General features: G+C 42.2%; 1 protein-coding gene across 1 annotated transcript in view; it reads right to left on the bottom strand.

Annotated features, from left to right (window-relative positions):
- SPTB (spectrin beta, erythrocytic) overlaps positions 1 to 13,876 on the bottom strand; it is a 126,748-nt gene that overhangs the window by 102,814 nt on the left and 10,058 nt on the right. The window contains exon 2 of the mRNA XM_004370951.2: positions 4,672 to 4,763. The gene's annotated coding sequence lies outside the window, so the exon portion shown is untranslated. The remainder of the gene's footprint in view (positions 1 to 4,671; positions 4,764 to 13,876) is intronic.

Consider the following 13,876-nt stretch of genomic DNA (forward strand, 5'->3'; position numbering starts at 1 on the left):
GGCCATGTCTTCCAGGGTCCCTCCAGTCTCAATCAAACCATTAAGTCTGGTCTTTTTACTAGAATTTGAGTTCTGCACCCCACTTTTCTCCTGCTCCATCAGGTACTCTCTGTTGTGTTCCCTGTTAGGCAGTGTTTGGTGGTAGCCAGATACCATCTAGTTTTTCTGGTCTCAGGCTGATGAAGTCTCTGTAGAAAGGTCTGGCTCTTGTTCCCTTTGTGATCAGAGCATGTTATGTTGAAGAGGATGAGGAAGCTGTGTTCCTAAAAGGTCTGAGCATCTCATGGTCACATTTGTCACAGACCCAACCAGAAATAAGACCAAGATGGCCCAAGTCCTTGAGCCATGGCTTTCATTACATATAATAATACTTCCTTTGTTAAACAGAGGGTAAGTCCTAGAAAACAAGCCAAACACTGGGAAATGAAAGTTCCAACATAATCGATAACCAAGTCAGGCTGGGACTGTCTGTAGGTAATAAACTCCTCCTAACCCCCCACCCCACTATCTGGGCAAGGCAGAACTGGCCCGCTCCCCTTACTTATCTCTCTTTGTACCCACCACAGTTTGCTACACCCACCGCATGTGGATGTCCTTATCAGAAAATATCCACTTAGCAAGTTTTGCCTTTAAACAGAAGTAGCTGTTTAGCCCGCCAAAAGGTTGATAACTCTGTGTATGCCCAGAATTGGTACATTTATTACAAACACATATATATAGCTTATGAATACAGATCATATATCGACCCATGTACAAGTGGCTATGTGTCTTTGGAAACTGCAAACCTATTTAAAAGCTGGAGTCTTAGTCCCTTGACTAAAATTTCTGCCAAACTCCTCACCCCCATCAACTAGAAAATGAGAACACAACTTGCCACTGTATGAGTGATAATTAATTCATTTCACAAATATTCTCTGAGCACTTGCTTTGTGCAAGGCACTGTGCTGGACTTTCAAAGTTTTACAGAAATAGCTCTTGGTGACATTAGTATTAGGGGATAGCAAAAGCATCCAATTTATAGATTTAACAGCCTTTGGCAATATAAAATTATTATGTTTTAGGGACCAGAAGTTCCTGCGTGTGCTCCAACACTGTGCAATAATGAGTGCTGCAATTGGCTCATCTATTGTATTCATTTTCTATTGTAACCAATTTTAAATGTCCAATTCAGTGACATGAATTACATTCACAATGCTATACAACCATGCTCTGTTCAAAATTATCCTTATAAATTTATTATTTTGGTTTTTAATGTGTGCATGTTATTTATTAAATGTATTTTGTGGTCAGGCACTTTGGACCAATATTGATTTTAAATAAGCACACTCTACATTTTATGCTTAAAGTAGGTAGAACAAGGAGTTCAGATAAATTTTTTTATGCTTTCATGGTTCTTAAACGATTGAAAACCACCACTGCAAAGAAGCACTGTTGCAACCACAGCCAAAAGCACCTAGCGAAACACGAGATGCTAACATCCTTGTATCACCCCCTGTGATCAGAATGAAAGCAGAGAACTGCTACTCCTGACTCGTAAGTAACTTGATTATAAAGCATCAGGATGACTGGAATTCCCTTCTCCCTACACAGAGAAGCCCGAGCTCAGCAACAGAACAAAGGCTGCACGGTAATTAAAAACCCTCCCCAAGAAGTGGAGAGGGGGAGTGGACTTCATTCTTCTTAAACCCTTTGAGACACTCTGGAAACACCAGAGGGGAGAGGGAGGAGAGAGTGATTTGTAAAGACCCTCAAAGCTGGGTGCAAGTGTCATATGTGCTCTGTGTACAAGGGGTAAAGGGGTCCCATGCCTTGCAGAGGAGACATACAGCTGCAGAAAGCCAGCGCAAGTACAGAGACAGGGGACCCACATTCCTTGCAAGGACAGCTGGATGCACAGGTTGTCAGTATTTGTAGCTGGATGAAAGCACAAGGCAGATAGTTGTGTGCATTTGTGTTGTGACAGTTGATTAATTCAATTAATATTTATTGAGCACCTGCAGGGCTCATGGCAGCATACTGTGGGTAAAGAAAGGCAGTATCTCTTTCCCTTGAAGGAAGTCATGATCTCATTCCAATAAGACAATGATGGGAAGATGATAAAACTGAGTATATTCAGAGACTGTATGAACCATAGAGGAGACCTGGTAGCACAGTGGTTAAGCACTCAGATGCTAACCAAAAGGTTAGCAGTTCAAACCCACCAGCTGCTCTGCTGGAGAAAGAGGTAGCAGTCTGCTCCCATGAAGATTTACAGCCTTGGAAACCCTATCTATCTACTTTGTCCTACAGGGTCTCTATGAGGTGGAATCAACTCGATGGTAATGGTTTTGGTTTTTCAGTTTGGTATCAACCATATACATGTATGGCTTGTTTAAAACGGGGTGAAACATACGTCAGAAACGGACTTTGTCTCACTGATTTTTCACATTCTTGGATGTTAACGGTAGAAAGAAGTCAACTCAACAATCAAATGCAAATCTGTTTAGGGTTTTACTGCTAAGGGTTAAAGGCAACATCAGGAGCTCCTGCCACAGCCTCAGAGCACAGGGGCAGTGTGTGTAGAGAGGGAAGCACTTGCTGGCAGCATGGATGTCATCATCCAGGGTAGTCTGCAGCCAGCCTACTGCACCTTCCTCAGCACTAGCCGGAGTCAATCACCCACCTATAGCACCACTGTGATTTTATGTGTCAACTTGGCTAGGTTATGGTTCCCAGTGGTTTGGCCAAACACTAGTCTAGTTGCTGTTCCATAATGAAATCTAATATAATGGAATGGAATCACTTTCCATAATGTAATCTAATGTAATGTAACCAATCAATCAGTTGAAAAAGGAATTTCTTTGGAGTGTGTTCTGCCTCCAGACTATAAATAGATATTTTGGCAGAACTCTTTCTCTCTACTCTGCACTTTTCCCATTGCCTGACCTACAGATCTTGGTATGCAAGCCTGCAGGAGTCTCCAGCCTGCTGCCTGACCTATGAATTTTGGACTTGACAATCCCTACCATCACAAGAGCCAATTCTTTGAAGTAAATCTCTCTCTTTCTCTCTCTCTCTCTATATATATATCATTGGTCCTGTTTCTCTAGAGAACCTTGACTAAGACAGCCACCATCCTCATTTCTTAGCACTCATAAAGGCCACTTGTCTATGTATAGAGTTACCTTGGGCTGTGATTTCCCCAGTTTTTCACAAGCTTAGTCTCAAGCTTACACAGTTCTTGGACAGACATCCAGTCCTCAAAGCCCCAGAAAATTAAAATGGAATTTCCCCAGGAAACAGTGATCCAACAGGCCTGTGAAGAGAGTCCAGCTTGACTTCTCTCCAAAAAACATTGAAGGCCAAGATCCTGGGCACATGAGAATGTGTGTTCTAACCACATGAAGGAGAATGAGCAGAACATATCTGCAGACAGCCCTCTCCCAAGTACAGATTGAATCTCCGATGAAGAGGACTGCAACATAGACATCTAGAAGAGGGCTTTCCAATTTCAGTGTCCAGTGGGAATCGGGGAATGGCTGGAGAAAAAGAGAAAAGCCTATTATCTATTTTTCCGGCACCTCCCCAGGACGGCTATAGCTCCTTTCAAGCCACACTGGCTTTGTATCAGAACATCAACTCAGAAGTGGAAATCCAGGGGCTGGGAAGAACCACCCAACTCCGGCATGAGACACCAAGCCAACTGGTGGGAAATGCTGACCTGTTATATTTCCTTCCTTTTCCAGCCAGATTCTAAATAAGCCACTTAAAACTCACTGTAGAATTCATGCCAAATTGAGCATCTCATTCTTTGCTGTCATGTTAGCCAGCAGTCTAGTTCTTGAAAAGAAGTGTGCCCTGTTTCCCTGGATGTTCCATGTGCCCCCATTGCAAACACTCTCCATGGGTGAGGCAAAGGGAGGTCCTTCACATCATCTACCTCTACCTCCACTTCCTCCACATCCTTTAACTTTTCAAAGTGCTTTCATCCCTCTTGTCTGTGCCCGCATATTTATACTGGTCACTCATCCAAGGCCCCTCGCAAATATCTTTTGAGAAAAGAGGAGTCCATGACCCTCTTTAATAATCTCTTCTAATGACTCCTAATTATCACATTTGTAAGTTTTACGTCTTGCTTTAATTCTTTTACTGCCATTTAAACTTCATTTTCTATAACAATTCAATGATGGTTCCTCTTATGTTACCTTCAATAAAACAGTACAAATCTGACTTAAAGAGGTCACTCTCACTTGTCATGCTTGCTGGTATCATGGCCCAAATCCCCTTAGCCTTTTTATCGTGAATCCCCTTTAAAAATTATTGATTTTCTTTGCTCTTTAAAACACACTTTCCAAATTCCTTTCATTTCTCTCAGACTAGGAGCTTCCAAATGAAACTCAGTCCTGGGTAGGCTGAGTCTTGTCTGTCCTGTTGATGGTAACATTTTCAATATGGTTATTATATCACTTAGTCATTTTCAGTTCATGGTTTAATTAAGTAGTTATGACTAAAAACCAAAAAAAACCCATTGCTGTCAAGTCGATTCCAACTCATATGACTAGAGCACAGTAATTATTCTGATACACAACTTTCATCAATATTGTTAATAAGTCAATTATTGTACATATTACAGTCATCCAATTACAAAACTACAAGAAGCCTCCCAAGTTAGCTAGTCCATCACCCACTTACCTGTCAACATACACACAGAGTCCAGTTGCCTTTACCTTATTTTCTATTTTCTAACTTATGATCCATCAAGTAGCTTTTGATTTAATTATAGCCTAGGAAAATGGAAAAATAAATAAGGGATAGTTGTCCAATAGCTGCATAATACTCGACTTATATCTTCATGTTTACGCTAATAAAAATCAATTGACTTTTAATGAATATCTACTATACGCATGCACTATCCAAATTCTACTTATTCCGAGCACATTTGTCAGTTGGCCTTGTGGTGAGGTGTGGCTGTCTGATTGAGTGGAAGTGAAGCATACCACTTCAAGTTCTTACCCATAAAAATTTGAAAGATCAACGAACTTTTAATGGGCACTATGTGCATGCACCATGCTAGATACTGTGAGGGCTATATCCCCAACACTCAAGGAGCATCCATTCTAATTTAAGAGATATCATATGGATGATGCAGATAATCCTTATCTGTGACAATTCTGAAATTAAAAAAAGCTCTGAAAGCAGAGTTAACTTGTAATTCATTTGGTGACAAAACATGCCCTGAACTGAGGTAAGGCCAATTTATAGTCTTTATTTATCCTCCTTCATGTAAATATTCATAAGTTTTGCTACAGAAATATTAACGTGTTTGATTATGGGATGCTGACCTGAAAACCATGTAACGTTTCTAAATCTGAAAAATTCTGAACTTCAAAACATATGTGTCCCAAAGGCTTCACATATGGAACCATGGACTTGAAAACTGACAAAAAGAAAAGAAAACAACGTAAACCAAAATCTCCTCATCCAATGAGTGGGGATGGGAGGGATTAGGCAAAAAGTGGGTTAGCTCTGTTACTCTCTTAGTTCTCAATAAAAAACCAAAAAAAACCATTGCCTTCGAGTTGATTCCAACCCACAGGGACCCTAAAGGACCGAGTAGAACTGCCTTGTAGGGTTTCCAAGGAGCAGCTGGTGGATTTGAACTGCCAATCTTTTGGTTAGCAGCCATATCACTTAACCACTGCACCACCAGGGCTCCTAGTTCTATATACTACTCAAAATCTACTAAGTGCCAAATATCACAGCAATCTCTAAAATAACCTAATATTTTTGAAAAAAAAGTGATAGGGTCAATGAGAAAAAAAGTAATTGGAAACTCTGGCTCCATTTTATTAAGACTTGAATCTAACCCAATCCAGATCAAGCAATATCTGTGCATCTCCTATCTGAGAGTAGGACTTTGCATTTTCACCTGACTGGAATTGTCCTCATTTCAGATCATTTCTCCAACTCCAATGTCAAGGATTCCCATCTTAGTCACTAAGATGAGGGCTATTCCTAGTATAAAGTCACACTCTAAGTCAATTAGGGCATCATCTATTTTCATTAACCAAAATTCACCCTTGTTGGGATTGTAATTAGGAGGTCTAGAAGAGAGTGGCTATGTGGCTAATAACACCTGTTCACCTTAAGCAATAACAGGAAGCCCCTAACTGAGTTCCAGAGTTGGCCCATGGGCAGTAGTTTGCTGACCCCTGGTCTATAACATTACCACATCCCATGTCACAGGGGCTCTACTATTCAAAGTTAAGCATAACTTGAGCTCTTTGGACCACTCTGTGCATGGCGGAGCCTAAAGCTGGAGGAAAATAACAAGAAAGAGGAAAGGCTTGAAGATTGGGAAGAGTTTGGGGGGTTTTCTCATGTATACTGGCCTTGAATCTCATACACAGTAGGAACTTATCAATGGGCAAAAACATTCCAATAGCTTCCTAGAGCCTTGACTGGAGATGGCTCTTTATCTCTCCACCGGAGGGTTCAGCTCTGGACTCCCTCTACCAGTTATGCCTCAGCTGGTCTTGTAGAATTTCCACAAGCTGGGCTGGAACCAGAAAGTCACATGGGTAAGTGAAAGGCTCTTCATATTACACCCATCCCATCCTCCAGGATGCTGGGGGCCTCAACCTCTGCACCAGGCCAAGGCCTTGTCCTTCATTACGTGAAAACTGAGAAACTCGGTATTATTTCCTGGTGAACAAAATAGCAGTGCTACCTCACCCCAGAAACTTTCCCACGAATGAGTTCTCTGTCCACAGAGAGGCTGACTGGGAAGGGCTGTTGATGCTCCCTCAGATGGGCCTGAATCCATCACTCCTTTCAGGAAGTGGTACCTGAATGAGATCATCCTTTAATTCACAGCACCTTACCAGAAAGCAGGCTCTTTCACAGCCACTCTATGGTCAAATGACAGCAGGGACACCTGGAACCAGTTGGCTCTGTAGAAGAGAAGGGCAGCCCTGGTGCTCCACTAACCAGGCAAAGAGTTTCCTAACCAGTAGAAGGCTTTAAGGAGCAATGAACAAACCAAAAAAACTAGAGCAGCAACAGCTTGGAAAGAGCAAAAACAGAGAGAGAGACAGTGTACGAGGAGCCTGTGAGAAGAAAAAAGTCTAGCAAGACTGATTCCATGACTCAATAGGGCGGTACCAATGTAGAGATCCTGGCCCATCTTTAGAGGGCAATTCATTCTAAAAACAAGTCATTCTTTATGGTTTGGGGAGATGACCAAAGAGAGAGAAATTATATGAGATAAAGTATTTCTATCACACGATACCTAACATCATCGTCCCTTGTGTACTAACACTGACAACATAAATGAGCAAAGAGAAATGTGAACTCTTCTTAGTAAATAGCCTCCAAACTTGGATTTTGTGGTTTTCCACACAATTCCTCTCACGGCCACTGGAACCACCAATCCCATGAAAAATAAATACACAACAAAGAATAAAACCAGGGGGATGTAGCAAGAGTGCCTGCACACCAACAGGGCAAGAAACATGATATACACATTCACCACCAAGACTGCCCCAGAGGGAACTCCCTCAAGACCCCCACCCCTTCCAGTCTTCTCTCAGCAACACACTACCATTCAGGGCTGGAGCAGGAGGCTGGCGTCATGGCACCGGGCCATGAGTAGGACACCTGCTCGTGCCACTGAAAGGCTCACGGGGCTGGGACACAGGGCAGAGCTAAGGAAGCCCTGGCCAAAGCCCAGGCTCTAGCCTGACGAGTGGAGGCCTGGCAGATGGCAAGGACACACACAGCTCAGCTGGGCTCAGATCCTCCAATGCCTAGTTGAAGGGAGAGAAGAGATGGGAGAAAAAGAGATTAAGAAAAAGTGGATGTTTCAGGTAAGAAAGCAAAGAACTAATGCTGAGGTTTGTAGTTCCTACCCGGCTTAAGAAAGCAAGAGGCAGTAAAGACCAGGAGGCTATATCTCTAGGCATCATCCTTCTGGAGCAGATAGGATGGCTGTTGTCTTACAAGGCAGCTCACCTCTTGAAAGAGAAGCTTCCTGACACTCTGGTTACAAGGTCGGGCGACAAGCCCTTCCTGAACCTCCCTCAACAGGACTCTTCACAGCTGTCACCTGAGAGGGAACATCCGGCTAGCCTGGAGGAAGGGAGAAGTCCACCGCCAAGTTTTTCCCTCTGGCATCAGACCTCCAACTTTCTCAGCACTGCTAACCTACCTCTGAACCATCTGCTAAGTAAGCTTAGCATGATACCCCTCAAGAGGCTGGTCAGGTTCAGCAAGTGAGCAAGATTTGCCAGGGTTTGAAAGGAAAGTTCAGTCCTCCTAATAAATTTGGGATACTCTGGGCAAGTCATTCCTCTTGCTCATAAGGGCTTCTTCCACTTCAAAAGGAGGAGACCATACTACCCAACCTGCCTCAGCAGGATTAGCAGGAGGGAATTTTGCAAACTGAATGCCGTGAGTTTACTAATCCCTCCCATGCAGAACATATCCTCCAGCCAGGGTTTATGGCCCACCTGTTCATACAGGAGTTCAAAACACCTCCAGGGAGATGGGCTCTGTCTAGAGGGCAGGAGTCCTCCAGTATGAGCTTCCTGGTTGGCATTAGAGAGGGATAACTCAGCTCCACAGGGGCGGGACAGGGGGTAGATTTTATAGAAGGCCAAAAGCATCGCTGGCTCAGGAGATAAAAAACTGTAGTTCTTGTTGATATGCCGTGAGGCCCTGGACAAGTTCATTACTTCGGTGTGCACGGAAAATAAGTGTTTCGTTTTCTTTTGGGACTCAAAGAAAATTTGAGACCATGTTTAAATTTCCTTATCATTTGTCCATAATTCCCCTGAGGAATTAGCACAGAAACCAGTAAATGAAGCCTGGACTCCAAAGCAAGGAAGTCCAGAACACTGAGTAGGAAACCCCAAAATGCCTTCTGCAAGCAACAAGGGGACAAACATTTGATAGTGAAGGTACCAAAAAACCATCACCATATGAATCTATGACAAACCCTCAAAGGAACTAGGAAAGTCTTTGCTTTGAAATCCTTTGGTGCATATTTGTGGCGCTAGTCAAAAAGCATCCCCCAACTCAACTGTTAGTCCTCAGAAAGAAAAATATGAAGATTCTGGGAACCACTTGGAGGGAAAAGAACATTTAGTCTCTGGGAAATACAAACCAATTCTAGCACAAGGAACTTCAGGGAGGTATCTAAATTTTTGCCCTAAATTTAGAAAGCATTTTTTATTACTGTAAAATATACATAACATAAATTTTGCCGCTTTAACCATTTTTAAGTGTGTAATTCAATGACATTAATTACATTCACAATGTTGTGCAACCATCATCACTATCTATTTCTAAAATTTTTTCATCATCCTAAACAGAAACTCTGTGCCTATTAAGCAAGAACTCCATTTCCCTCTCCTCCTCAGCCCCTGGGAACCTCTAGTAAATTTTGGTCTCTGTGCGTTTGCCTATTCTAGATATTGCATATAAGTGGAATCATAGACAGGCTGTCCTTCTATGTCTGGCTAATTTCACTTAGCATGTTTTCAAGGTTCATCCGTGTTGTAGAATGCATTAGAACTTCGTTCCTTTTTTGACTGAATAATATGCCACTGTATGCATTGTTCATCCATTCATCTGTCGATGAACACTTGGGTTGTTTTCACCTTTTGACTATTGTGAATAATACTTCAACGAACATATTCGATGTTTAACTTTTTGAGGAATTTGCCCTAAATTTTTTATTTATTAACTATTTTGTTTCTTATTGCCTGGAATAGGAGACCCATTAATTGGCAAAAATACTTATGTTCAAGATTCTAAAGTATTATCGGCTCTATTTCTAATAGGACCTTGAATGCATTGATTCTTTGATCACTTATAGCATACAATGAGATCAGCTACAAATTAACAGATTTGCTAAAGAGAAACCAGTTATAAAGAAAAGAGGCACCATCATTTTTGTTCACCTATCTGCCAGAGCCCTGTTGGTGCAGTGGTTAATAGCTCGGCTGCTAACCAAAAGGTTGGCAGTTCAAATCCACCAGCTGCTCCTTGGAAACCCTATAGGACAATTCTGCTCTGTCCTATAGGGTTGCTATGAGTTGGAATCGACTCGATGGCAACGGGTTTGGTTTTGGTATTATGTGCCAGGCATCTGACACACCTTCTCATCCAGTAAATAGCACAAACCTATTTGCAAGGTGGGTATTATTGTTCCTCATTTTACTAAGGAGGAAAATGAAGATCAAAAAGATTAAATTACCTGCTGAGGTCCCATAGCCAGTAAGCGTTGGAACCTGGATTCGGAGCCAGGGAGACCGCAGCCAAAGCATGTACTGTCTCTGTCACGCCACAGGAGAGGAGTTTTTCTCCTAGAAATGAGGTAGCCTCCTGTTATGCGTTGAATTGTGTCTCCTCAAAATACGTGTTGTAAATCTTAACCTCTAGGTTTGTGGTTATAATCCCATTTGGGAATGGGTTGTTTTTGTTATGTTAATGAGGCAGGATTAGTGTAGTGTGTGTTTTGAGTCAATCTTTTACAAAACATAAAAAGAGCAGATTAGGACAAGAAAGCAAGCAGAGAAGAGATGGGAGAAGAGAGACACCAAGCCACATGAAGATTGCCCAGAAGTAGAAGCTCAAAGAAACAAGGGCCTTCCTCTAGAGCCGACAGAGAGAGAAAGCCTTTCCCTAGAGCCAGCACCCTGAATTCGGACTTCTAGCCTTCTAAACTGTGAGAAAATAAACTTCTGTTTGTTAAAGATACCCACGTTGGTATTTCTGTTATAGCAGCACTGGATAACTGAGACATCTCCCAAGGAATGGAAATTTACTATTGACCGTACAGTAAATAGAGGGTGAGGAAAAGTACCAGGTGACACTGGGCAAAGAGGCTGCTGGCGGAGCAGTGTTCAGCTTGGTTTTTATTTAAACCCTTTAATGGAAAGAAAGGATAGGGTGAGTGACTTGGGGAAGCAGCATTTTAATGTATTTTGCAGATGAGACTAAAGGGCACCACCTAGAGAAACTGGAAACAGGAGCGGAGGATACAATGAGGTCAAATTCAGGAGCAGCAGGAGGCCCCGCTGTGGAGAGTGGAAGGCCTGCATAGCCTGGTCACCCACAGGGGACTGAAGGAGAGAGGAAAGCTAGAAGGGAAGCTGCAGCTGGATACCTCATCAGTTAAGAGGAAGGAAGGAAGGAGGGAGAGAGGAAGGGAAGAAAGAAAGAAGGGAGAAAGGGGAAAAGCAAAACAAAATGGCAATAAAATTTGGTCTAAGCATGTTGTATAACAAAAGGTTGGTGCCTGGGCCCTGCCCAGGAGGAAAGACTGTTAACTCTAAAAACAAAACAAAACCCATTGCCAATGAGTCAACCCTATAGGACAGAGTAGAACTGCCCCATAAGGTTTCCAAGCAGCAGCTGGTGGATTTGAACTGCCGACCTTTTGGTTAGCAGCTGAGTTCTTAACCACTGCACCACCAGACCCTCCAAGGCTGTACGAAAGGTCTTTCCCTATTCTGTCAGTCAGGAGAGAATAGGGGGAATCATGGAGACCAGCCTTCCTCTTCCTCAACAAGCTTGGCCTCATTGTTCTAGTCTCTTAGCTTGAACAGACCACATCTAGCAGTTTAAAACTAGCTCCACATTGTTTCTTAGAGGGAAACAATCCAATTAGGCATCTTTAAGAGATTAATTTTAAAAAGTATGGCATTTCCATACAATGGAACACAATGAAACAATTTAGAATGAGGTAGATCTTCAGGTACGTATATGTGGAAAGATGACCTTTATGTATTTATAAACAAAACAATGTAAACTGTTAAATTGTATGCATAATATAAATCTTTTTTGAAAAAAACAAATAGCAGTCATATATTTTATTAGTTATATAAAATATAAAGCTGGAAGAATATGCATCAAATTGCAGTCAATGATTATGTAGAGGGTAAGGAAGGTGGATGATGAGGAACTTTCATTTTTTATAGTCTGTATTCTCACAATATTTTCTTTTAATAAAACTTTGTCTTCCATTTGTAATTTAAAAAAAAAAATTAAGTGTCCCTACAAAGACCAAGAGTAAAAAATTTAGTTTCCCACCTCATGTCAAGGAGAAAAAGTAAAATTGTCTAAAATTTAAAGAAGCCAGATACTTTCCATTGAATAAACTACTTTATACTCCTAGAATCTAAGAGAACTACAGCAAATATGGGCCTTATCCTTGGACTTCTGACTTTCCCCAGAATAGACTTTGGGATGGCAGGAGCTGGACTTCCTAGCAAAGAGCCCTCTTGTTCATTAGTATTGTTGGGCAAGAAGGAAATCCCCCAGCGACACGAACCAAGCAAACGAAGTGCATTCACACCCAGGGAGCTGTGAGGAAATGAGATTCTCTCTTATCATCATCAACAGGGAGACTCATCTTTCACCAACTCATTGAATGAGCCCCTTTGTTTCCCCTAAAGGATCATCATATATTCTTTCCCTGCTTCTACAGATCGTCCAGGTGCCCCAGAATATGGCACTGAGAAGCACAGGAGGAGTCCCAATAAAAACCTGTCCATACTTCCAGGAGAAACAGAACCTGAGAGAGGCAGGTCCCTGAGAAAAGGGAGGAGCACCCAGGTAGATGCAAAGTATGAATGCAAAGAATGTTCGTTTTACCACAATGCTTCAGAACTTAAATATATGGCACGTGTATTCTTTTTCATATATCATATATCCCACAATAAAAAACCCATTGCCATCAAGTTCATTCTGACTCCTAGTGACCCTATAGAACAGAGTAGAACTGCCCCATAGGGTTTCCAAGGCTGTAATCTTTACGGAAGCAAATCCCACATCTTTCTCCCACAGAGCAGCTGGTGGATTTGAACCCCCGACCTTTTGGTTAGCAGCTGAGAGCTTAACCACTGCACTGCCAGTGTTCCTATATCCCGTAATAGAACACTAAAAAAGAAAAGAATGGAATATCTTGTAGAATAGGTGCAATACGTCAGTCAGTCGGTGACAAATACATACTGATGTGTCCTCTGTCACAGGCACTACTCTAGGCCCTTGAGAACAAGCAGTGAACAAAAGTCCATGCCCTTGAGGGGGAAGAGCCAACCCACGGCCTCATATAAAAGTAGAACACCACTGTGCCACCTCCCATAGTACCTTGTATGTGGTAGAGGCTCAGCACATATTCACTATGTTAGAGGGATGTGCTGATTGGCTATCCTGCCACTTGATGCTTTCCAGTCTTCCAGAGTCTTCCACCATTCACCAAGCCTTTCTCCATCCTTAGCTGCCTTATCATCCAGACTTCCTTTCCGAGGGTTCCTTACCCTCTCAGTTTAAAAATCATGTTCACCACCACACAAAACTCCCCGACCCGTATCAAACCATCCTTTTTCCATCAAATTCTCAGAAAAACACTCTACATTCACTGCCTTCTCTCCTCACCACAACTTCACTCTAATTCCTGATAATCAAGTTTGATCCTCTACTAAAACTGCTTTCTTGAGGATCATTTGAGCCTCTTACAAAGCTAATGGCCTCTTCTTGTCCCTTTCCAGTGTGATTCCTCCTCCACATTAGACACTACTGATCATCCTTTTCTTGAAATTGGATTTCCATGGCTTTGAGGTCTCCTGGTTCTTCATCCTCAGTATGTTGTTACATCATAATCACATTCCTTAGATCCTCTCCCTCCACCCATCCTTTAAATGTAGGCATTACCCAAAGCTAAGACCTCTGTTCTCTTTCTTCATTGATCCCCTCTTCTTTCTGTGCTGGCTGAGGACTGTCAGATCAATATCTCCAGCCTCGATCCCTCCTGGGCTCCAGACTATTACAGCAGCTCCACAGAAACACGCTGCTAATATTTCTCACTTAACATGGTCAACACTAAACT

This window comes from Trichechus manatus, unplaced genomic scaffold (genome assembly GCF_000243295.1).
Source record: "Trichechus manatus latirostris isolate Lorelei unplaced genomic scaffold, TriManLat1.0 scaffold00010, whole genome shotgun sequence".
Lineage (NCBI taxonomy): Eukaryota > Metazoa > Chordata > Mammalia > Sirenia > Trichechidae > Trichechus > Trichechus manatus.